This window comes from Camelus dromedarius, chromosome 29, assembly GCF_036321535.1.
Source record: "Camelus dromedarius isolate mCamDro1 chromosome 29, mCamDro1.pat, whole genome shotgun sequence".
In the NCBI taxonomy this organism is placed as follows: Eukaryota; Metazoa; Chordata; class Mammalia; order Artiodactyla; family Camelidae; genus Camelus; species Camelus dromedarius.
In genome coordinates this window covers 4,312,228-4,337,501 of record NC_087464.1, presented here as the reverse complement: position 1 = coordinate 4,337,501, position 25,274 = coordinate 4,312,228, and the positions used below count along the sequence as shown (strand labels likewise).

Below are 25,274 nucleotides of genomic sequence, written 5' to 3'. Positions count from 1 at the left end.
CTCAGCAAGAACCGAGTGGATGGCTTTGTTCGGCGAGGGGGCGGGTCATGTGGAGCAATGTGGCCCCGGGCTGCGTGTGAGTCTCTTGTTCTTGCCAAATGCGCTGGTTGTTTTGCAATTTATACAAGACACGGGTGTGTGCTGCCTCTGAAAAAAAGGCTGATTCACACACGCACAAAGGCAGATAGATGCCCAACGGAGCCTCCGAAGGACGAGTCTTCCCTACTTCTGAAAGAGGTGCATTTTCACTCTTTATTAAAAAAGAAAGACTTTAACTTTTTCTTTTTGCCTTTTGAGGCCCTTAGTAGGTTGGAGACATGCAGCCCACATAGCGCACACCTGCCCCACCCAATTTACAGACGGAACCTGAAGCCGGGTGAGCTGCAGTGACCCTCTGCTCCTATGCCAGGTGAGTGACATTTCCCCAGGGCGTTCACCTGCCTCACGCGGCTTCTGGCTCTGGTTCTCAGTTCCCAGAGCGCCGTTTGCTCGGGGATGCTCAGTGCATGCTCATGGGAAAAGTGTATCCTCTCTGGCCCTCAAGGGGTGGGCTCCTGCCTGTGCCCTCTGTGGGCAGCACCTGGGAGAAGCAGAGATCCCCACCAAGCCTAGGGGGCTAGGAGGTGTCCAGAGGCCTCTGGTGTGACCCGGGCTGGATCTCACCAACCCTCTGAGTGGTAGTCAGGGCAGAAGGGTGAGGTGGTGGCCTGTCCAGGCCCCCGGCGCTCAGAGGGTCATTTAAGGCAACCTTTGGTCCTGTCACCCGGAGAAAGCACATGTAGGGTTCAAATTAGCGTACTTTTTTGCAAGGCCCAGCCTAGGGCCTGGGGCGGAGGCATCACAGCCCCTTTGCCTCAGTCTGCTCGGAGTCCTGGGAGCCACCTGGCCCTCTCCAGGTGCTCTGAGCTGTCCCTTATCCTCAGTGAGGTTCTCCAGAGTCCACACGGTTCTCCCACAAACATGTGATGAGGAACAAAGGTGAACTTAGTGGCAAGACGCTGAGAGCTAAGGGAGCAGCATCCTGGTTGGGGAAGCGAGTGTGAAACTCCACACTCCCGGGGCATCTGGGCGGTGCACAAGGCAGTCAGCGTGGCTCACACCTCCAGGTGCCGCCTGCATGTGCCATGCAGCACGGACACGAAGGTGAGGGCGGCCGGGAGGTGCGCAGGAAGTGGGAGGCCACCTCCCGATAAGGGGTCCTGATGCGGAAGCTCTGAACGTAGACACCCATCCCCATCCGCTACGGGCGCAGCTGGAGACCCGCATCCCCTGTCCTTGGGTCCACCTGCCCACAGGCCGCCCAACCTCGCTCACTCACCTTCTGTGACCCCGACGTGGAGCTCTTGAGTGAGCCCCTCTTGAAGGAGCTCATCTTCCTCAAGGAGCCCATGAGGCTGCTTCTGTGTCCCCGGGTGGGCAGAGGCACGGCCCCCACCGTGGTCCCGCAGGGCCGGCGAGGGAATACGGAGCCTGGGGCCAGGCGGGGCGGCGGGTCGCCGAGGAGGAGCGGGTGCTGGTTCCAGTCACCCTCCTGCCGGACTCCCACCCCGGTCCCTTCTATAACATCTGTAATCAGGCTTAATCCCTCCCTGCCCCAAAGGTTTAGAGGGGGCAGATTTAGCAAATGGCGATTGAAAGTAAATCCACTTTGAGAAAGTGGTGGCTGCAAAGGGTGGTGACACGGGAGGGATTTGGGTGTGCGGAGCAGAAAAGCGCAAATCAGGGCACACAGCCCACGGCTGCAGGCTGAGCCCTGGCGGGGCAGCGCCTGGATTCCGGAGTCTGGAAGAAAGATCAGCACCCAGGCCCCTCTGGGTCATGGCTCTTGTCTCCCAGAACCATGGGTGTGCGCTTTCTCCCCTGTTAACCTGGCGATGAAACAGCGAGGTCTTCTATGTACACCCTGTGTTGATTGTCTATCCCTGTCTGTCCTGGGCTGGCACTCTGTGTGCCTGGTGAATGCAGCCCTCTCATTCCTGTTTCAGGGGTGCCTGCCTTGCCCCCTACAAAAGGGTTCAATTTCTTAAGGGAGGCAGGGTCGTAGGTCTAGGCGCGGGGCTCTGGGTGGGCACATGGCAGGTGCTCCCTGAGGGCTGCTCAGCACGGCTGTGCTCACGGGTCTATGCTGAGCTGGCCCGAAGCGTATCATCATCCTCACCCCCCTCCTCCCCTCTCCGTGGGAATGGGTGTCACCACACCTACAGGCATGGGTGGTCTGGCCTCTCACAACCAAAGACTGAGTCTCAGAGTGGACAGTGGTGATGTATCCCCAAGGTCATAGGGCAGCGTTTTAAGGACAGGTGGGCTCTGAATCAATGCAATAAAAGAGAAGCCATTGGAGCCTGCAGCCGTCTGGGTGGGACTCTGATTTGACTTCTGGCTTCTGGTTCCCAGGAGGCTGCTTGACCTTGGAGACTCGCTTGACCTTGGAGACACTACCTCTTCCTCTTGGAGCCTGGCTTAGGAGCTTGGGGAGTCCCACCTCTGGCTTCTCCCCAACACAGCTTCTACCCCTCGCCCGGAAGTTAGACCTGCCAGGCAGGGCCAGCCCTCTGCTCCCACTTCACGCCTCGTACCGCCCTTGAGTCATTCAGCCAGTGTTTCTGAGCCTCTGCTGTGAGCTCAGTACGGGGCACACCCGATGCCAGGGACACAGTAGCGAGCGGGCAGGGGAGAATCCCCGCTCCCCTGGAGGTGGTCTTATTGTGGGAACAGTCACCTTAAGTGCCAGGGAGGCTAATAAGGCAGGGAGAACGGCTGGGGTGGGGGCGGCAACTCTGAATAGGAGAGGTTTCTGAGAGGACGCAAAGGCCCAGGGGAGGTGACTGACTAAGCTGCAGGAATTTGGGAGGAGGCTCCAAGTAAAGGCAGCAGTTGGGGTGCAAGCCTTGATGTGGGGGTGTGCCTGGCACCTTCGAGAAAGAGCCAGAGGGCACAGGTGCCTGGAAGGGGAGTCAGACATGCGGTGGGGACGGTGCAGGCCCTGGAAGCCATTCTAAGGGTCTAGGTTTTGTTCAGCCACGTAATCTGATTTGCAGCTTAAACAAACCGCTGTGGTCCCGGGTCAATTAGCTGGAGGGACCAGGGCAGAAGCTGGGAGCCCAGCCATCAAGATGGGGGCCACCGAGAGCAGGGTGGTGGCAGCAGAGCGATGGATGGTGGCCTGACCCTGGAGAGACAGTGAAGGTAGAGCTGAGAGAATGTGTGATGGACTGGACGTAGGGGTGACAGGGGAGAAAAGTCAGGGGACACGGCCTTCGAGCCACAGCTGCTGGAAGAGTGGAGTTGCCTCAAGTGAGGCAGAAAGGCTGTGGGGAAGTGGATTTGAGGAGACAATGCAGGAGCTCCATGCTGCTAAACCTGATAGTATTTCCAGTCCTCGTTTTCCATGGCCTTGCAGAAGCATTCGATGCTTAATCACCACACTGGCTGAGAGTTCTGCCTCATCCCTTGGCAAGTCTTCAAGCCCTGGGATGGTCCGGCCTCTTGCACCCAAATTGTTACATTCCTCCCCGCTCTGTGCTGAGCCCTCCTCTCACCTCACCCCTACCCGAGATGAGCTCATCCAGGCCCTCAGCTCCATTGCCATCTGATACTTTCCAAATGCACCCTGGAGTTCCGACCACCCTTCCGGGCCCTACACCTTGTACCCAGCTCCTGGCTGACTCACGATCTGCACGGCTCCCAAATGTGCACCCCAGCTCAGCATGTCCCCCGTGGCTCTTGGGTCTATTTCTCATACCTGGATCTCCTCCAGGTTTCCTGTCTCAAGGATCACACCACATCAGCCCAATACAAAGCCAGAGGCCTGGGATGCTTTGTGCCCTGGGCCCCCTATTGTGTTTCCTGGATAGATGGTGTGTCCGTCTGTCCATTCCTCTCCACCTCGGCACGTGGTGCAGACTGCCACGAAGACTCACGAGAACCACTGTGCTAATAGCCCCTACTGGGTTTCTCAGATCACTTCTGTCCCCTACTTCTATCTACATCTAAGCTAAAAAAGGCAATCTTTTAAAAATGCAGATCTGGTCATGTAATGCTTCTGCTTAAAATCCCTCAGGGCTTAGGACTGACCCAAATCCTTGCCTGCCTCGAAGGAGCTGCCTCTGCTGAGATGGTGTCCAGTCTCACTGGCTTTGGTCTGCTCTCCGCCCACCATGCCCCCTGGGTATCAGAGCAAGCATCCTCTTGTCCTTGGTGGCTCTCACACGTCGGCCACTGCACGAGTACGTGATGTCCTTGGTTGATGTGTGCCTCCCTCATGGGACTCCTTGGAGCCTGCCCCAGATCTGTCTGGCTCATCATGTTCTAGTTTTATCATTTCTTCAAGTTTCAGAAACTAGAAAAAGTATGGAAACTTTCCCAACTTGTTTTATGGAGCGAGCAGAAACTTAACACCAAAGCCAGACCAAGAGAGAGCACCTTAGGCCAGTTCACTGGTGAAATAGATGGAAAACTCATAAAGAACATGGTAACAAATTAAATCTAGTGGAGTTCATTCCAAAAGAACAGCACCACCTGACCAGCATGGGTACCCCTTATTCTCAGGAAGGCAAGGATGGCTCAACAATAGAGAATCTTTTTGTGTACTTAAGCATATCAACAGATTAACAACGAAATGCCATCTGATCATCTCCATAGTTGCCAAAACAATATGACCCATCTTAATACGGCCAAAAACATATTTGACATCAGTTAGTAATCATTCCTTATTAAAACAAAAAGAAAAAACCCCAAAACTCTTAGCAAACTAAGAACAAGAGGAAACTTCCATAACTTGATGACAGACCTCTACTGGAAGCATATGGAGTTGTCATGCTAATTGGTACAATGTTAGAAATATTCTCATCAATGTCAAAGATAGGGCCAAGATGCCTGATATCCCCATTATTCAACATTTTTCTGGAGGTGGTAACCAATGAAGAAAGATAGTAAGATGTGAAAAACAGAGGAATTATATAAATATTGGAAAAGAATAGGAAAATCTGTCTGCCCAGAAAAAGCCAGGAAAACCAGCAAATAAGCTATTAGAATTAATGAGGGTTCAGTAAGATTGCAAGATACTAATTCAGCATAGAAAAAATGATAGGTTTCCTATTCTCAAGCATATTCATTTAGAAAATAATTCCCATCTAATTGCTAAAAAAAATAATAAAATAACTAGTAATAAGCCTAAGCACATTTTCTGTGAGGAAAATGACAGAATTTTACTGAAAGTCTTGAAAGGAGACCTTGATATATGTATTCTCATTCATTGTTGCAATTCTTCTTGGAAGTCAATCTAGCTATATTATTAAAATAAAGTACACATACTTTTAGACTAGCAATGCCTCTCCTGGATCTGTCCCCCAGAAAATAAAGCTCTATCTAATATTCAAAAACAATAAATACATATATAATATATATATTCAAAAACATTAACTGCAACACTGTTTGTAGTAGCAGAAAAAAGAAAACCTGGAAGCAAAATCAGTGTCATTCAAAGGAGAAACAGTTAAATAAATCATGTTAAGATATACAACCACTAAAATAAAAAGTTGGTTCAATACCAGTTGACCTGGAAGAATTCCCATAATATGTTGTTACAGAAAACAAGTTGTGGAAAGATGTAGAAAGTTTATATAATGTCCTGCAATTTTTAATAAAATAAAATGTAGGTAGATAGATACAGAGATATTAGCATATTAAATTTTAGACATTATTTACTAACTTTTTAAATAAGAAAGAGATATAGATATTGTACATCAACCTTCACCACAACCCCCAACTTCCCCCCTCCAGCTGTCTTCCTCATAGGGTGATATAATTCAGAAGTAAATCAATATTTAGTGTTTTCATTACTTTGACTATGTAATCATTCATTTCTAATTCATATAGTATTACTGTAATTTCCTTTCAGTGTTTTGTTTTTCCTGAAGTTGATTCTTCCTGAACTTTTCTTCATTTGATTAGCTTTCTGTTTTTATTAACTTATCTCTAAACTCTAAGCCAAATCAATTATAATACTCTCAAGGTTCTTGTCATGACAACTTTCAACTGTCACGGCTTTGATGGGTGTTTCATTTAGAAGCTAATGCATTACAATGAGTGTATAATGAGGCTCAAGGTCCACTGGAAGTCAAATCTTCCACCATCTTGGGCCTAGTTGGTTCTAACCACTTCTTGGTTTTTTTTTTCCTCTTTGCAGCTTCCTTCTGAAACTTAGATAAGAGTAATTGGTTTCCATTTGAGGGAGGGGCAGAGGTATGATTCTGGGGCAACAGTCTTGGTAACACCAGCATCTGTGTATCTTTTCTATAAAGCAATTCTTGCAGACAGAAACCCTCCAGCCTCTTATCTGGGAGGATAAGCTTGTCTACTAAGGTTCCCTGAGCTGTGGGAGGAGTGGGTCCAAGCATTCACCTTTGTTTGCCCGGTGTTCAGAAGGGAACTCATTCCCTGGGCTGTGCCTGGTATTCCTACATCCGTAGACCTTATGATTCCACCTCCCCAGACAACACACTTCATCTTCTACCAGGAGAGGGGAGGAAGGTCACTTGAGAGGTGAAAGAGACAAACTGGAGATTAAGTTGCTTGTTAGACTGACTTGCAGCTACTTCTGATTTCATATTTTCCCAAGGGATTTCAGATGCCCCCCACCTATTGAAATATCTGGGGTCATCAGGTGCAAATCAGCTGGGTGCTGTTAGCTTCCCGCTGAAGGCAGCTATGGGTCAGCTCTCCCTACTCTCCTAGATCAAGGACAGTGGTCAATCCAGATGCTCCCCAGCTTCCCAATTGTTCTGGGCATTTCTTGAGTGCTGTCTAGTATTCTGCTGATCTTTTTGCCTTTTAGGGATAATGCCTTTGTCATCCATTTACTGTCATTTTAGCAGGGTTTTCGGGGAGGAGCAGAGGTTAATGCATATTCTCAATCCACTATGTTTAACCAGGAGTTCATATTAGATTAAAAAGATTAGTGCCTGAGGGAGGTGGGGAGTTGAGAGAGCAATTCAAAAGGAGAAGGGCTTCATTAAAAGAGGGGGTGGGTATAGCTCAGTGGTAGAGCTCATGCTTAGCATGCACGAGGTCATCAGCACCTCTATTTTTTTTTAAAAGAGTACTTAAGTTTTTTATAATGCAGGCTGATGAGGCCCCATTAATGTAAATGTGTGTGTGTGCACTTGAGTATGTGTGAAAAATGGCAAAGTTTATTATCTCAGAGTGTTGAGATTTCAGGTGTTTTTATTTTCTTTTTCAAAAATTGCTGGAGGAAAAAAACCTAAATAGGGAAAGAAATTTGCCATAGGTATAGCAATGCCTCTGTGAATATTCAACATCCACTTCTTGGCCATCTACCTCCGAGAGACATTTGCACATGCAGACACAAAACTGTGAATAAGATTCTCATTGAAGCATTGCTTATAGAGCAAAAACCCTGTAGACTAATTAGGTATCTATCATTAGAGGGTTGATAAGTAGATGTTGGTGCATCTATGTTCTGAAATACTAGGCAGCTACTGCACAGTGAGGTGCGCCTACGTCCAGGCAGAGAAAGACTTCCCAGATACACTTTTAAGTGAATATGCAAGTTGCATAGAGAAAAAGTGTTATGATAATATCTATATAAGAAGCTCACAAACCCTCACAGACAAACCACATCCTCCCGTGGGTTTACACACTGTCTGGCGGCCCTCCTAAAGCGACTAGAGGAGCGGGTTAGTGAAGAGGGCCCAGGGTGGGGGCAGAGGGTTGCGGTGGGGTGGGGGTGGGGGGGTGGTGTTAAGGTGGATTTTTTTTAATTGAAGTCTAGTTGATTTACAATGTTGTGTTGTTTCCGGTGTACAGCATAGTGATTCAGTTATACATACATATATATTTTTTTCTTTTTCAGGCTCTTTTTTATTATAGGTTATTACAAGATATTGAATATAGCTATACAGTAGGTCCTTGTTGGTTATCTACTATATATATATGTACCCCAAAGTCCTAATTTATCCCTCCTCCCTCCTCTCTCCACTGGTAACCGTAAGTTCATTTTCTATGTCCATGAGTCTCTTTCTGTTAAGGTGAATTTTTGCTTTTTTTGTGTTGCTTGATTTTATACACATAGAGCATATTAGGGTATTATTTATGTCACGAAAAATAATTGCATACATAGAGAATTATATGTTACTTTTTTCTTTTTTATGTCTTTGTTTTTCTTTTTTGACTGAAGGGGTCAGGATTTCAAGTTAATTTTTTCCAGTGTCCTTCTTGACTTCCACCCAATTGTCCACACGACTTTCCTGATGCCTCTGAGCTCTGTGATGGAAGCCACTCTGGCAGGACAGCCTTCCAGTTCAACTTCCTTCCAGGGCTGCTACTGAGCAGTGTGTCTGAAAGAACAAACAAATCTCCTCCAAGATGCCTGGTTGCTTCCACTCAGCAGAGAAGGAGCTGGCCTCTTTTGCTCAAATGGTCGCTTCTCTTGCTGTAAAAGAAAAGGCAGGGGTGCTTACTGCATACATCACGTTTCTTCTGGTTGAAGGAACCAGGCGAGAAGAGTGATGGGGGAGCCTCGACACTTGCCCGGCTGCCTCTTCTCTCCCCACCCTCCTCTTTGCCTCCTCCTGGGCTCATTGGCCAGACCATGACCTCTGAACCTGGCACTCCCATGTGGACGAAGGGGCAGCTGCCCAGGGGAGCACTGACTGACGGGCCCACGGGTCTGCACGGTGCGGGGGCTGTCCATCAGAATCTGTCAGTCACGTGGCTTTGTTTCTCCTGACCCCAAGATGAGATTGTGTGGAGAAAAAAAACAGGTTTGAAGGAAAAAGAATTTGAGTGGAAGCCACCCGATGTCAGGGGCCTTGTCTGGTGGTTAAAGGAATGGATGATTTTCAAGTCTTCAGGTGCAATTAGAGGCATAATTGCAGAAATAACCCTCGCTTTCCATCCCAATCATGTGTTCTGGTCAATCGAAAATTCTGATTATTAAAGATTTAATACAAACACCAGATACCACCCTACAGCCTTTACACTCTTAGCAATCCACAGTAAAGTTCTGTCCCTCTAACTCTGGTCTAGAGAGACTCAAACCTGCACCTGGTACAGAAGGCACCAATCCAATAGCCACATCTGTGGACACATTAGTTTCCCTCCCTCCTTCCAAACCCATCTCCCTGGTGACACTGGGGAGCTCTCACCCCATCTCACAGGGAAGATTTCTCCCTGGCCTCCTTTTCCCAGAGTCACTGACAGAGGAAATTGGGATATTCTGGGGCAGAGGGTGCTGTCCATCTCTCAGCTCCCAGAATCTGTGGGTTGAGCCCCTGAACTTGGGGTGGGGGCAGGATGGGTTGATGTACAGGGAGTGAGCCCTAATGAGTGATGCCATCCATTTTTCAGAAACTATAGCTCTGTTTCATTCCTAAAGACAAGATCCCCCAACCACCTGCAAGGAGATTACCTTCTACCAGCCAGGCAGTAAATGTAAATATCACCCAGGCAGAATGAAATGACTGCTCTGATAGAGATTCCTGCCAAATATATATGGTCCTGGTTGCTCGGTCTCTGGGTTGGAAGACACCTGAAACAAGCCAGGGATGGCAGATAAAGAACTCTGCAATGGATCAGTAATATCTGTCTGCAGTGGGCATGGCAATCAGCTATATGTTCATCATGTCTGGGTGTTGGGTCAGTAGCAGCCCTGGTTTTCACTAAGGACATCATTTTTGCACTGACTGTTGCCTAAATCTCTTCTTCTCCTGACAGATTACTGAATAAAGGAGTTGTGGTATACATACACAATGAAATACTACTCAGCCATAAAAAAGAATGAAGTAATTCCATTTGCAGCAACATGGATGGACCTAGATATGATCATACTAAGTGAAGTAAGTCAGACAGAGAAAAACAAATATCATAAAATGTCATTTATATGTGGAATCTAAAAAAAATGATACAAATCAACTTATTTACAAAGTAGAAATAGAAAACAAACTTATGGTTACCAAAGGGGAAAGGGTAGGAGTTTGGGATTAGCAGATACAAACTACTATATATAAAACAGATAAACAACAAGGACCTACTATATAGCACAGGGAACTATATTCAATAGCTTCTAATAACCTATAATGAAAAAGAATCTGAAAAAGAATATATGTGTGTTTAACTGAATCACTATGCTGTACACCTGAAACTAACACAACATTGTAAATCAAATATATTTCAATTAAATTTTTTGTTTAAATAAATCTCTTCCTCTCTCTTTCTCTCTCTCTCTGCTTTTTTTTTTTTTGCTTCTCCATCTCTCTCCTTCCTTCCCCCTCTTTCTTAAAAGAGTGCACCTTGATTTGTCAGGACTCAGAAAGGCTTCATTGGTTTGGAGCCAATGAAGAAAAGTCTCTTCATAGCAGCACCGGAAGGAAAGTTAAGGCTGCAAGAGTTTGGTGAGAGGATTGGAGCAGGCTGGGAACCCACTGCAAAAACAGAGACCGGGGGAGCTCATGCGGTTACATGTGCCATCTGAAATCGCCGAGATCTGCAGACCCCAAAGAGTGGAAAGAATTAACTTCACCCTAAGCCCAAATGTTATTACTCCTACCCCATTCCCCAGGCTTAAGCATCCTGCAATTGGAAGCATCCTAAATCAGGATTAAAGGCAAGTGTGTGTGTGTGGCCAGGCTGGACCTGAGCCCCTAAACGGAAGCTGGAGATCATCACCTGTATCAGGAGAGCAGCACCCCCACCACCCGCCGATGGGGGGTGCTTTGTCATCCCTCTGGCCCATCTGGCCACCCACCTGCCCCTGTGTTTCAGGACAAGAGACAGGTGGCCCTGCTCTCTCCCAGAGCCGGCCTGCTCCGCGCCAGGAGACCTGTGAGACTCTGGGCACGTTAATTTTCCATAGCTGGACAAGCCCCCGTGGCACCCCGTCTGGGCAAGAGGAAGTCCCCTGTAAACTGCAGGATGCTCCCTAACATAAGGTCTAAGGTCTTGCTGCTGCAGTCCAAGCTTTTACCACCAACAGATGGGGCCACGGTCCCCAATAGATGCAGCCTTCTTCATTCTACTGTTTCCAGCATCCATTTGAGAGTCTGATATTTGCAAAAACAGAGTGCATTGTTGGGTATGGGTGAAAAAGGAGCGAGGGGGAGCAAGGTGAAATTGACAGTATCTTGTGGGCAGGGCTGACTTTTGTGAGTAAGACAGGGAAGGAAGCCAAGGGGCTGGGGAGACCCGATGGGAGCAGCAGGGCTGAAGCGGTAAACAGGTCTCTGCGTTGTGGCCCCTCTCCTGGACCCTCGGGGTGGCTGTGGGAGACCCTTCTATTGGGGAGGGATGCTGCCCATGGGGTGGGTGCTGGGAGCCAGTGGACCTGGCCCCTGGACAGCTTCATTTGTAGGTGGGGAGGCCACTGGGTCGTGATCATCCAGGAGCTAGAACAGACTTCTGTGAGCTTAAGGCTGTGGGCAAAGACCTAGCAGCCTGGAGAGATGGTCAAGGTTCAAGGTCTATATTAATTACTTAATTGGTAAATTCCTAAATGGGAGGTGATTTATTGTGGGGTTTTTTGGGGAAAGGGTAATTACGTTTATTTTTAATGGAGGCACTGGGCATTGAACCCAGGAGCCTCGTGCATGCCAAGCACGCGCTCTGCCACTTGAGCTGTACCCTCTGTGCCGTACGTTCCAAAACGATACTGTACTGTTATCTCTGGGGGATGGGGTTGCTGGTCGGGCTCTTCCTTTTTTCTTTTATCTTGATATATTTCTAAGTGTTTACATTCCATGTGGATTTTTTTTTTAAGTGAAAATGACTTGTAAACACGGTAAACAAACAGCAAGGAAGGATTTCATCTGGAAAGGACCTCTCCCAGAAGTACCCCCGGTGCCCTAGTTTTCTCGTGAATCCGTCGAGAAATGGTATGGGCTTATGCAAGCTTTTCGTGTGTCGATCTGCCCGAACAGGATTACAAGCTCCTAGATGAAGCCAGCTCTTTTCACTTAGCCGTAGATCTCTGACATCTTTCTCCCGTTCATCAACATAATTGTCCGATTCTCTTCCATTACACACGCAATGATATTCGTGCAGGATAAACACGCGGCAGGGCAATGTCTAGGCTCTCCCGTTTGGGTGGATATTTCCACCTTGCCCTTCAAAAGGGATCCCCAGTTCACAGGGCCCAACGTCTTCTTTTCTAGGGAGGTAAGTACTCTGTGGTATTAGTAAAGCTTCCAGAAGGTTCTTCTGCCCTCTCGCTTCCTCCAAGCTCTGGTTGCTCTGTCCTGGACCCCAGCAGCCCCAGGGACAGCCCAGGGCCTGGAACCACTCTTGCTGGCCTTGGCAGACAGCATGCCATCTGCCTATTATTTCATCCGCCCCTGATGCAGCCACGCCACTCCAGCCCCAACGGGGTATTTGTTGGGGGGCGGTGGTTCTGCCTGAAGGGTCCAAGCTCCTGGTGTGCAGATGGGCCCCGTGTAGCTGCCAGGAGTCATTCCCGAAGGTGTGCAGGACTGTCCCACTCCAGAGACCTTCCTTTAAATTAATCACCTCTTTAAGGACTGTATCTCCACATACAGTCACATTCTGAAATGCTGCAGTTTAAGCCCTCAACAGATTACTTGGGGGGGAAGGACACAATTCATTCCCACAGCATTCCTGGAGGTGGCTCCTTTCCACCCCTTAGCTCCTCTATGTGTGTCCCCCTGGCTCCACAGTGTCCTGCAAGCCCTTTCACCCCTGGCCAGTCAAATTGCCTCTTTGCCCCTCTGCTCCCACGTTCCTGGAGGGACATGCAGTCTTCCCATGTGGTGTCAGCATGGGGTGTCGATGGCCCAGTCCAGGGTGCTGGCCCAAGAGTGAGCAGGCAAGTGAGTGGGTGGGTCAAGGATTTACTGAAGCGCTGAATAAGCAATTCACAGGAAAAAGAGGCTGGCCCTCCAGTGGTCAGCTTGGGCAGGACCACCTCCTTTGCGCCCAAAACAGTACATGTGCAAATCGATGTTGTGACTGAGCTTTTAAAATGTGAGGGGGAGCACGGAAAGGCTGGCACCTAGGATGAGAAGCTTAGGTTTCATACATGGAACGTGCATGGGGGAAAGCCACCGCCTTCTGCTCTGAGGGCAGAGAATGTTTAGCCTAGTGTTGACATCAACTTTTTCTCCCACAAAGGAGAGCCAAAAAAACCCCCAAAAAACAACAAAAAAAAAACCAGAAAAACCCAAGACTGGGCTCAAAGGCTAGGCAGGCATTGACCCAGTCTGTTTCCAGCAGACGAAGTGTAATCAGGGCTTTTTTTTTATTATTCCACCCAACCTGCAGGTTCTGGGCACAAAATCTAGGCCTGCCTGAGTGATCCTGGTCACCCACGGTAGAGGGGAGGCCAAGGTTCAGTTGGAGGCCATGGCTGCTGGGCTCAGCCACCAAGTGGAGGCCAGCTGGGTTCCCATCCTGGGTCCTCCATGTAACATGTGCTCCCCCAGGTCATCCTTGGCATCCACAGAGCTGGATGTTGCCCTCTGTCCCTGACCCCCAAGAGGGAACAGATCTTGCACTGGTAGCTTCCAACACAGGGACTTAGACAGGGGAAGCCTTGGACCAATGTGAGGACCAATGCTTCAGAGCATCAAAATGTTGCAGAAAAATGTTACAGTTCAGTATTACAGCTCAGTTGTGACAGCAACCTGGATCTGGGCAAGAGACCAAGCAGCACTCGGAGGGTTGGAGAACTCAGGTTTATTAAGCCAGCAGGCCCAGAGGAGTTAACTAAGCTCTGGACCCCGTCTGTAGGTTTACTCAGGCTTTTATAGGCTGCAGTTTACACTTTGCAACATCATATGCAAATAAGGTATAACAAAAGTTGACTAATTAGGAACAAGCTTTGTAGAAATGGACCAATCAGGAGGGAGAGAAATAACAATCAGGAGTGAGGGAAATAACCAATCAGGAGTGAGCTCCATGCAAATAAAATACTACAAATGGACCAATCAGAAGTTAGGGAAATGAACTGATCAGGAGTGAAAGAAAGAACCAATCAGGAGCGAGCTCAGGGAACCAATAGAATTTTAGGGGTAAGTTCCACTTTCCTAGAAGAAAGCCTTTCCAGAGGCAAAAAGTGAGATAGAGCCTCTGGGCCAGGGAACCAAATGGTGCTGGCAGGAGAGTAGTGGCCCTGCCTGGGGGTCCTGTGGGTCTTTTTTTATGGGGCTTCCCAGCTCACTAGAGGCTGCCCCTGGGACCACGTGGGTGGGAGCGGGATGGAAGATATTTAAATGACTCGCTGCTGCCTGTGGATGCAGCAGGGTGGGAGGCTGTGCGCCCCTCACCCCAGAGAAAGGGCCCTGACACCGTGGTGCACTTTGCTCCCCTCTGTGTTCATTTCCTGGGGCGGCCATAACAAAGTCCCACTGCCTGGGAGGCTTAAACAACAGAAATGTATCATCTCACAGATCTGGAAGCTGGACATCAGAGACTAAGGTGTCAGTATTCCTTCTGAGTTGTGAGGGAGAAGCTGTTCCAGGCTCTCCCCAGGCTCCAGGGAGTTTGCTCACCATCTCTGCTGTTTCTGGCTTATAGCTGCAGCACCCTGTTTCTGTCTTCATCTTCACCCAGCATTCTCTCTGTGTGCGTGTGTCCAAATTTCCCCTTTTTATAAGGACACCAGTCATGTTGAATTAAGGCCCACTCTAAAATAACGCCTTCACTTTAACTTGACTGCCTCGCAAAGACCCTATTACTAAATGAAATCACATCCTGAGGTACTAGGGTCATGTTAGAACTTCCATGTAGGAATTTTGGAGGGGACACCATTCAACTCACAACACCATCTGTTAGAAGACCCAGGTCCATGGTGGGGAGTGTAAGCAAGCCCTTCTTGTCACTCTAGTCCCAGGGTGATTGGCACCAGAGGTGAATCCCAAAGGAAGGAAAGTGGTATTGTCATCACCCTAAAAACTCTGAGTTCAAGAATGTCACATCATGTCATACCTTATGTCACATCACATCACATCACATCATATCATATCACATCATCACATCCCATCATATATAACATCATATATCACATCCCATCACATCATATCACATCCCATCCCATCATATCGCATCACATCATATCATATTATATATCATACCATATACCATACCATAACCATATCATGCCTTATCATATCATATCACTTATGCCAAGCCATGCCACACCATACCATATTTTCCTGCCCATACTAGCCCACAAGGCTGATGTTTTACTTTATCATCTATTGCCACAAAGCATAGAAAGGATTGTGGATAAAACCCTCCTCTTTCATATAACAAGAAAATAAGGCCAGCTGCCATCCCAGGTCTCCCTCCCAGGACCTCTGCCAGGACCATGTGGTCCTGGCGGGAACGTGGTGCTGCAGAAAGGCTCTGGGCTGGGGCTTTGAGGTCCTGTTCACTGTTGCGAGTTGTTCCAGGCCAGCCCCTCTCACCCTCTTTTCTCAATATCTCACCCACAGCTGGGAGTCCTGCAAGGTGCAGCTGTCATGGTGGTCCATCAGTCAGCCCACTCCCTCCTCCCCGCCCACCCTGAGACAGAGAGCCAGGGTGGATGGGGTCCTGGGGGCCACTCTCAATGGAATCGGGGTCTGCAGCTGATTAGATCCTGGTAGGATTAGAGTTCCCTGTGTTTCGAGGTGCACGTCTGAGTTTAGCAAGGCCCAAAGCACGAACAATTTGGAGCAACCTCTTGAAGAAAACTATTACAAACTTACATGTGCATCATTAGGTGCAGGACGTTGGCAGGGGCTGTACCAGTGGGGAGCCCAAGTTTGAGCTTCATTTGCGCCAGGGAAAACCCACCTCTGCGTGCACGGCCCCCGGGGGCAGGGTGAAGCTGACGCAGTACTTGCCCTGCCCCTGAATTTGTTCTTGACGAATAGAAACCAGCCTCTCTGTTCATCTCAGCCATCGAGTCCCTGCTGTCTTGCCACCACAGTGGGTGCTGGGAAGTGGACAGAGGGTCTGAAAGCTGGTCCCTTTCTCCAGGGGAAGGGGGTGTCTCTTGGCTGACAGGAAGGAGCTGAGGGTCCCACCAAGTCAGGAAGCACAGGGTCACCACCCTGCCTGGTGACACCAGCAGTGATTGAGTGATTTAGTGATCTCTCCTGCACCGGCTCCCCCCTGAGGTTGGCATAGTTAAAAAACACACAGACGCATTTTCTGTATGCAAAAATCCATGAAAACACCCCTTTTTAACTTTGCTATGGCGAGGTTTCCATAGTGTGGTGGTTATCACGTTTGCCTAACTTTGCTAGATCCTAATCATCGTGTTTTCGCCATTAAGAAGAGAGCAGAAAAGCTCATTTTAAAGGCAGCCTAATTTGAATGAACACTTAAAAAAATCTGATTGTTAATATATTGTCCATTGTTTTTTATCAAATGAGAATATAAAATCCTGGGGGAAGGTAGAGCTCAGTAGTAGAGTGTGTGCTTAGCATGCATGAGGTCCTGGGTTCAATCCCCAGTCCCTCCATTAAAACAAACAAACGAACAAACAAACCTAATTACCTCCCTTCGCTCCCCTCCCCAAACCACCAAAAATAAAAAAAAAGAATTAAAAAAACCCAGAAATTTCAAAACAAAACAAAACATAAAACCCTGCCCTTGGGCACTTGGAGTCTGCCCAGGGAGCCGTGTGAGGGCCCATTACCCATCAATGGCTTTGCTGATGATTAATTGAAAGTGTTAACTGCTGTCAAGCCTCCTTTTCAATAACAGCAGTCTGGGGGATGGAAACCCCTGCTCCCATTGCTTAGGGCACCACCCCCTCACCCCCAGGGGGAGCGGGGCCAACAGCAGGGAGGGTGAGAAAGCAGCCTGCCTGGCCCTTCTCCTGCCCAGCTCTGTGGGGCCCCAGTTGCACAGACCATCTCAGGGCTTAGGAAGACATGGCCCACCTTCCTGCTGCTCTGGACCCCCAAAAGTGAGCGTGGGTGGGAGGAAGAGGGCTCCCCCTGCCACCTCCAGCTCTCCAGCCCACCAAAGGGATGGAGCCCTGCAGGCCAAGGGCGATGAGTTTAGTTTCTCTGCCTTGGTGAGTTTCCACAGGAAGCCAGATGCAGGAGGCTTGGGTCCAGGGAGCAGGGGGCATGAAGCCCACCCCAAAAATACTACACAAACCCAAGCCAGAGACCCAGGAGGGGCAGGGGCCTCCCCGTCCCTCTCTTGCCTTGACTTCACCCTAACACCACAGAAGGGCCAACACTGTCTCTAGAAAGCCACGCCTCTGTGAGCTTCTGTGGCCCATCTGTGCTCAGTGCCCTGGCTGTTTGCTCATAATCGATTCTGTCTCCTCTCTGTGAGGCCACCAAGGAGGATAAATCATTCCACAATAAGGAAAGGTTTCCTGGGAGAACCAGACTTGTTGAAAGGGCTGCTGAGCTCACTGAGGGATTTTGCTTGAAGCCGGGGTGGCCATGGAAGCTGAGCTCTCTGCGCTGGGGTGCTGGGCTGCCTGCGTCCCTGCCACTGCTGCCGCCTGGGCTCCTCCAACCTTTAGACGCCACGCAGAGGTTCCCTGGGACTCTCTGCCTCCTGAAATACACAAGAGAGGAACTGAAACCCCAGGAGGCCGTTCCCTGGCTTAGGCATCTCCCTCCCCACCTCTGAGTGGACAAGAAGGGGGACAAGGAGCTGGCTCCTTCCAGGTAAGCAGAAGGGAAGGGCTGCCTGGCTTGGCTTCTGGGAAAGGCCAGCTCAGGCAAGCAGGAAGCTTGTGGCTGGAGCACTGGGTGCAGCAGATTGAGGCTTTGGAGCCTTCCTGCCTGAGCCCCCAAGCCAGACAGAGCAGGCAGTCACACTGGGTGGTATCCATGGAGACTGCCCCCCACCTCAGCCATCCCTCTCTGCAAGCCAGGACCATTGCTGGGAGCTGCAAGAAGTTGGATACATGGGAATTTCTGCATACATCAGGCATGCTTGTAGCGCTGTTACAAAGTGCAGGGACATCTATGTGAAGTTACATTCTTTATACATCACATAGTATCAGATTAGGTTTAAATGTCTCAGATGACTCCCCTCCTGACAAGGTCTGATGACTCCAGTTGAAAACAGTAGGCAAAGTCGCCACCAAAATAGTGAAAGGCCGATAACAGTGACAGAGAGATTAGTAGGAGTTCACACTTAAAAGAGTGTCGAAGATGAATCTCTGCACAAGAAAACGTGAAACTCCCAGAAACCTTACAGTTCATAGAGAGGAGAAACCTGTTGTAGGAGTTCCAAACATGAGTGTAAAAATGATACTCCGAATAATGGATGGTGAAACTGAAAATTTGCTAAACTTGCAATTAAGATTTTTGGTAGTCTTTAAGAAAAAATTTTTGGTAGTCTTTAAGTCTTTAAGAAAGAAAAAATTGGGGGGGGGGGGAAGTAATTGGGTTTTTATTTATTTAGTTATTTTAATGGAGGTACTGGGGATTGAACCCAGGACCTGATGCATGCTAAGCATGTGCTCTACCACAGAGCTATCCCTATCCCCTAAAAAAAAAACATATATATACATATATATATATTATTACACTGAAGACAAAGAAACACCTGCTTTTCTCACATTCTTTGAAGACCAAGCTGAGGTGAAGAGGGAACATGCGAAGCAGTTCATAAGATATCTAAAAAAATGTAAGTGTAAAGTCTGCCTTCCGGTGATTAAGAGGCTGGATATAGAAAACTGGGGAACTGGCAAAAAAGCTATCGAGTCTGCCCTGCAGTTGGAGAACACATTAAGCAGCCTCCTGCAAGACCTGAAGGCCTTGGCTTCTCAGAAGAAACAAGCCAATCTCACACGCTTCATGAAAAAGTTCCTGGATGAACAGATCAGGAACATAAGCTATCTGGAATACCAGCTTGGCTATCAGGAGGAATTAGAGAAGATGGCAAAGAATAAAGGACAGGTTGAAAAGGCTGCTGTGGCATCTGAAGCATCAGGTAAAGAGACACCTGAAGGCAACACAGCACGTCTTCCCACCTAGCAGGTCCCAAGCCCAGAATCTTGATCTTCTCCATTTAACAGAAGACTGCTTTCCTTTTCATCTAGAATCCTAATCCTCACTGTTGGCATGCAAATAAACCTGTTTTGCATTAAAAAAATATATACATATATATATATATATGTATTTTTTTGATACTAGGCTATCTAGCAAACGATGGCCTGCAGGTTATCCACTTTTTTTTTTCCTTATTGTGTTAAAAATATATGACAAAATTTACCATCTCGACCATTTCTAAGTATACAGTACGGTTGTGATTACTGTGTCATATTCTTGTGCAACTGATTTCTAGAACTTTTACATCTTGCAAAACTGAAACTCTATACCCACCGAACAACTCCTCATTTCCTCCTCCCCCAGCCCTGAGAAACCACATTCCACTTTCTGTTTCTATAAATTTGACTACTTTAGATCCCTCATATGAGTGAACTCATGCAGTACTGGCTTATTTCACTTAGCAGAAAATCCTCAAAGTTCCCGCTTGTTGGAGCATATAACAGGATCCCTCCTTTTTAAAGGCTGAATAGTATTCCACTGTATGGATATACCACAATTTCTTTATCCATTTATCCATCCATGAATATCTAGGTTGCTTCTACCTCTTGGCTATTGTGAATAATGCTGCAGTAAACATGAGTGTGCAAATATCTCTTCAAGAACCTGTTTTCAATACTTCCAGCTATTTGGATTACAGAACCACGATAGTTTATTTTTAATGTTTTCAGGAAACTCCACACCGTTTTCTGTAGCAGCTGCACTATTTTCTATTTTATTATATTTTATATACCAACACAGAAGTTCTCATTTCCCTTCATCTCATCAACACTTTTATTTTCTGTTTGTTTGTTTTTTTCCTGTGGTCATCCTAATGGGTGTGAGGTGGTATCTCACTGTGGTTTTGATTTGCATTTCTTTGCATGATTACTGATGTTGGGTATCTTTTCGTATCCCTCTTGGTCATTTGTATATCTTATTTAAGGAAATACCTACTCAAGTATTTTACCCATTTTTAAATTTGGTTATTGGGTTTTGTTGTTGTTGAGTTGTAGGAGTTCCTTATATATTATGGATATTAACCTTTATCAGATAATGGTTTGCAAATATTTTCTCCCGTTACAAAGGTTGCCTTTCTGCTTTGTTGACTGTTTCCTTAGCTATGCAGAAGTTCTTAAGTTTGATGTAGTCTCATTTGTCTATTTTGCTGTCTGTGCTTTGGGTCATACCCAAGAAATCACTGCCAAATCCAACATGATGAAGATTCTCCCCTATGTTTTATTCTAGTAGTTTTATAGTTTCAGGTCTTACATATAGGTCCCTAGTTCATTTTGATTTGATTTTTGTATACAATGTAAGGTAGGGACCCAACTTCATGCTTCAGCATTGGATATCCAGCAAGGAAACCTGGGAAAGTGGATATCCAATGTGTAGCCTTGATGCCATTGTCAAAGACTTTTCTACCATATATGTGAGGATTCTCTATTCTGTTCCATTGATCAATGTGTCTGTTTTTATGCCGGTACCATATTGTTTTGAATACTGTAGTTTTTTTTTACATTTTTTATTGTGTAATAGTCATTTTATAATGTTGTGTCAAATTATAGTGTAGAGCACAATTTAGTGTAGCTTTGTAATATGTTGTGAAAACAGAAAGTGTGAGGCCTCTAGCATTACTCTTTTTTCTCAGGATTGTTTCAGCTATCCAGGGTCCTTTGAGATTCCATATGAATTTTAGGGTGTTTTTTTCTATTTCTGCCAAAGTATCATTGGGCTTCTGATAGGGATTGCACTGACTATAAATCACTTTGGGAAATATGGACATGTTAACAATATTAAGTCTTCCAATCCATGGAACACAGGATATCTTTCCATTTATTTTGTCTTCTTTAATTTCTTACAGAAATGTTTTGTAGTTTTCAGTATCCAAGTTCTTTGCCTCCTTGGCTAAGTTTATTCCTAAGTATTTTCTTATTTTACATGCTATCATAAATATGATTCTTTTCAATTTCCTTTTCAGATTGGTCACTGTTAGTATATAGAAATGCAGCTGATTTTTGTGCACTGATACTGTGCCCTGCAACTTTGCTGATTTCATTTATTAGTCCCAATAGTTTTTGGTTTGGGGTTTTTTGTTTTTTTTGGTGGAGTCTTTAGTATTTTCTATATATAAGATCAAGTCATCTGCAAACAAAGATAATTTTATATCTTCCCTTTCAGTTTAGATACTTATTTCTTTTTCTTGTGAAACTGGTCTGGCCAGAACTTCTAGTATTACATTGACTAGGGTGGTGAGATTGAGTATCCTTGTCTTGATCCTGATCTTGTAATAGGGAAGAACAAATCTGACTCTATATTAGATCAGTTTCTTTTATTTATGAGATTAAACTTTGTATGTTATTTCTTGTTAATCACTAAAGGGATGTTGCCTATAAGCTTAAATTATACATAATGGCCCATCTCTGGGAACCCTGGCTCCCAAAGTAATGAGTGTTAAGCTAAAGTATCTTTGTTTAGCTCACAGGAAACATCCTGACCAGGCCCACCTGTGAATGGCTGCAAGAAGGAAGAAATTAACACATCCCCTCCATACTCTGCCCAGAACAAGGACTTTACTCCTGCCACTTTTATTATAAAAGAAGCCTTCAATTCAAACTTGGAGAAGATGGTTCTTTGGGACATGAGTCCACCATCTTCTCAGTCTGCTGGCTTTCTGAATAAAATCACTATTACTTGCCCCAACAACTTGTCTCTCAATGTATTGTTATCTTGTGCAGCAAATAGTACAAGTTTGGACTCAGTAGCAATCTTAGAGGAAAACTTTCAGTGTTTCACCATTGAATATGTTAGTTGTTGGCTTTCCATATATGGCCTTTAGTAGGTTAAAGTAATTTTCTTTTATTCCTGGTTTTGTTCAATATTTATATCATGAAAGGCTGCTGAATTTTGTCAAATGCCTTTTCTGCATCAATCAAGATGATCAGGTGATTCCCATCCTTTGTTCTGCTAATGTGATTAACAGAACTCCTTTGATTGATTTTCATATGCTGGACCATATTGCATCCCAGGGACAAATCCCACTTGCTCATGGTGTATATTCCTTTTAATATGCTATTGAATTCATTTTGCTAGTATATTGTTGAGATTTTTGAGTCAGGAATATTGATTTGTTGTTCTCTTATAGTGTCTTTGGCTTTGGTATCAGAATAAGACTGTCTTCATAAGATGATTTTGAAAGTGTTTTGTTCTCATCAGGTTTTGGTAGAGTTTGAGAGAGATTGGTGCAAATTCTTCTTTACTGTTTTACCAGTGAAGCCATCTGATCCAGGACATTTCTTTGTTGGGAGCCTTTTTGTTACTCATTAAATCTCTTTACTAGTTATAGGTCTATTCAGATTTTATTTCTTCCTGTTTCTGTATTAGCAGATTATATGTGTCTGCAAATTGATCCATTTCCTCTGGGTTATCCAACTATTTGGTGTATAATTGTTCATAGTAGTTTCTTATGATCCTGTTTATTTCTGTGGCTTCAGTTGTAGTATCTCCTCTTTCATTCCTGAAATTTGTTAGTTGAGTCTTCTCTATTTTTTTTTTCTTTTTTCTAGCTAAGGGTTTATCAATTTTCTTGATCTTTTCAAAAATCAACTCTTAGTTTTATTTTTCTATTTTTTTAATTCTTTATTTTATTTATTTCTGCCCTAATATTTATTAATTTCTTTTCTTCTGCTAACTTGGATCTAGTTTGTTCTTCTTCTTTTTTTAGTTCCTTGTGGCTTACTGTTAGGTTGTTGATGTAAAATTTCTCTTCTGCTTTAATTTAGACATTCACCACGATAAACTTCCCTCTTAGTACTGCTTTTGCTGCATCACAAAAGTTTTGGTATGTTGTGTTTTCATTTTCGTTTGTCACAAGGCATTTCTAATTTTCTAGATCCTCCTGTGAATTATTCTATGACACACTAACTGTTCAAAAGTGTGCTTTTAAATTTCCACATGTCTGAATTTTCCAGTTATCTTTCTGCTATGGAATTCTAGTTTCATTCTGTTGTGGATGGAAAAGATACTTGGCATGATTTCAATCTTCCTAAACATGTTAAGTCTTGTTTTGTGGCCTAACTTGGGATCTTTCTTGGAGAATGTTCCATTTGCACTTGAGAGGAATGTATATTCTGCTGTTGTTGGGTGGAAGTGTTCTGTGTATGTCTGCTAGGTCTAAATGATCTGAAGTACTTTTAATAGATGATTTTTCTTATTGAACTTCTGTTTGGTTGATCTATTCATTATTGAAAGTGGGGTATTGAAATCTCCTACTAATATGGTGTTATTGTCTATTTCTGTCTTTAATTCTGTCAATGTTTCTGTATTTGAGTGCTCTGCTGTTAGGTACATATATATTTATAATTACATCTTCTTGACAAGTTGACTCTTTTACCATTATATAATGTTCCTTTTTGGTCTCTGATGACAGTTTTGACTTAAATTCTATTTAGTCTGATATAAGTATGGCCACTCCTGCTCTCTTTTGGTTACTATTTGCATGGACTATCTTTCTCCATCCTTTCACTTTTAGCCTCTATATGTCCTCATATCTAAAGTGAGTCTCTTGTAGATAATATAATTGGCTCTTGTTTTTTAATCCCTTCAGCCACTCCTTGTCTTTTGAAAGGAGAGCTTAATCCATTTACATTTAAATTAATCAGTGATATGGAAGGATTTACTAATGCCATTTAGTTAATGGTTTTCTGTATGTCTTTTAACTATTTTGTCCCTCTCTTGATACATCTTTGTGTTTTGTTGATTTTCTACAGTGGCAGGCTTTGATTCCTTTCTCATCTTCTTTTGTGCATCTTCTATAGGTGTTTTCCTTGTGTTTATGGTGGGGATTATATAAAACATCTTATGGTTACAACAAGCTGTTTCAAACTGATAACAGCTTAACTTCAATCACACACAAAAACTCTTCTTTACATTTCTCCCTCTCCCTTTATGTTGATGTCACAGATCACATCTCTTTATATTTTGAATCAATTAACAAGTTTTATAGTTACAGTTTTTTATGCCTTTATCTTTTAAAATCTACATCTGAATTAAAAGTGATTTACACACCACCATTATAGTATGACACGATTCTGCATGCATCTATATATTTTCCTTTACCAGAGGGCTTTATAATTTTGTATGCTTTTGTGTTGCTCTGTAGTTATTCTTTTGTTTCATTTTGAAGGACTCCCTTTAACAATTCTTATAAGGCAGGTCTAGTGACGATGAACTCCCTCTACTTTTGTTTACTCAGGAAAGTCTTTATTTCCCCATTTGTGAAGGGCGGTTTTTCCTGATGCAGTATTCTTGGTTGGCAGTGTTTTCTTTCAGCACTTTGAATACGTCATCCCACTGCCATCTGGCTGGCTGTAATATTTCTGCTGAGAAAATCTGTTGATACATTTTTAGGAGGTCCCTTGTGTGTGATGAGTCCTTTTTCTCTTGCTGCTTTCAAGATTCTCTCTTTGTCTTTGACTTTTAACAGTTTGATTATAATGTGTCTTCATGTGTACATCTCTGGATTTTATCTTAGCTGGAGTCTTGAGAGATGCTTGAATTTGGATGTTCAAATTCAATTTACTTCCTCAGATGTGGGAAGTTTTCAGCCATTGTTTCTTTAAATAAGCTTTTTTTTTGCCCCTTTCCCTTTTCCTTCTGGGACTTCCATAATGTGAATATTGGTCCACTTGATGGTGTCCCACATGTCCTTTAGGCTTGTTCACTTTTCTTCATTCTTTTTTTTTCTTTTTGTTCCCCTGACTCAATAATTCCAAATGACCTGTCTTAGAGTATGCTGATTCTTTCTTCGGCTTGATCAAGTCTGCTGTTGATCCACTCCAGTGAAGTTTTCAGTTCAGTTATTGCACTCTTCAGTTCCAGAACTCCTGTTTGGTTTTCCTTTGTTGATATTCTCATTTTGTTTGCATGTTGTTTTTCTGGTTTTGTTTAGCTGTCTACTTGTGTTCTCTTGTATTGCACTGAGCTTCTTTAAGATCATTATTTTGAATTTTTTGAGGTAATTCATAGATCTCTGTTTCTTTAGGGTCAGTTTTTGGAGATTAATTTTGTTCCTTTGGTTAGGTCATGTTTTCTGATTTCTTCACATACCTTGCTATTTTTGTTTTTGTTTTTGTTGTTATGATTTGTGTAGTTGAAAGAACAATCACCTCTTGTGGTCTTTGTGGACTGGCTTTGTACAGGGAAGACCTTCACCAGCCAGCCTGGCTAAAGCTTCTGAGGGCCTCTCAA

The 25,274-nt window shown here is 45.1% G+C and overlaps 1 long non-coding RNA gene across 1 annotated transcript; it reads left to right on the top strand.

Moving 5' to 3' along the window:
- The first annotated feature begins 233 nt into the window (after positions 1-233).
- LOC135319587 (uncharacterized) lies at positions 234-11,699 on the top strand. The gene is made up of 3 exons (XR_010378380.1): positions 234-409; positions 9,736-9,857; positions 10,304-11,699. It is a non-coding gene; the product is annotated as an uncharacterized LOC135319587 (long non-coding RNA).
- Positions 11,700-25,274: the final 13,575 nt, after the last annotated feature.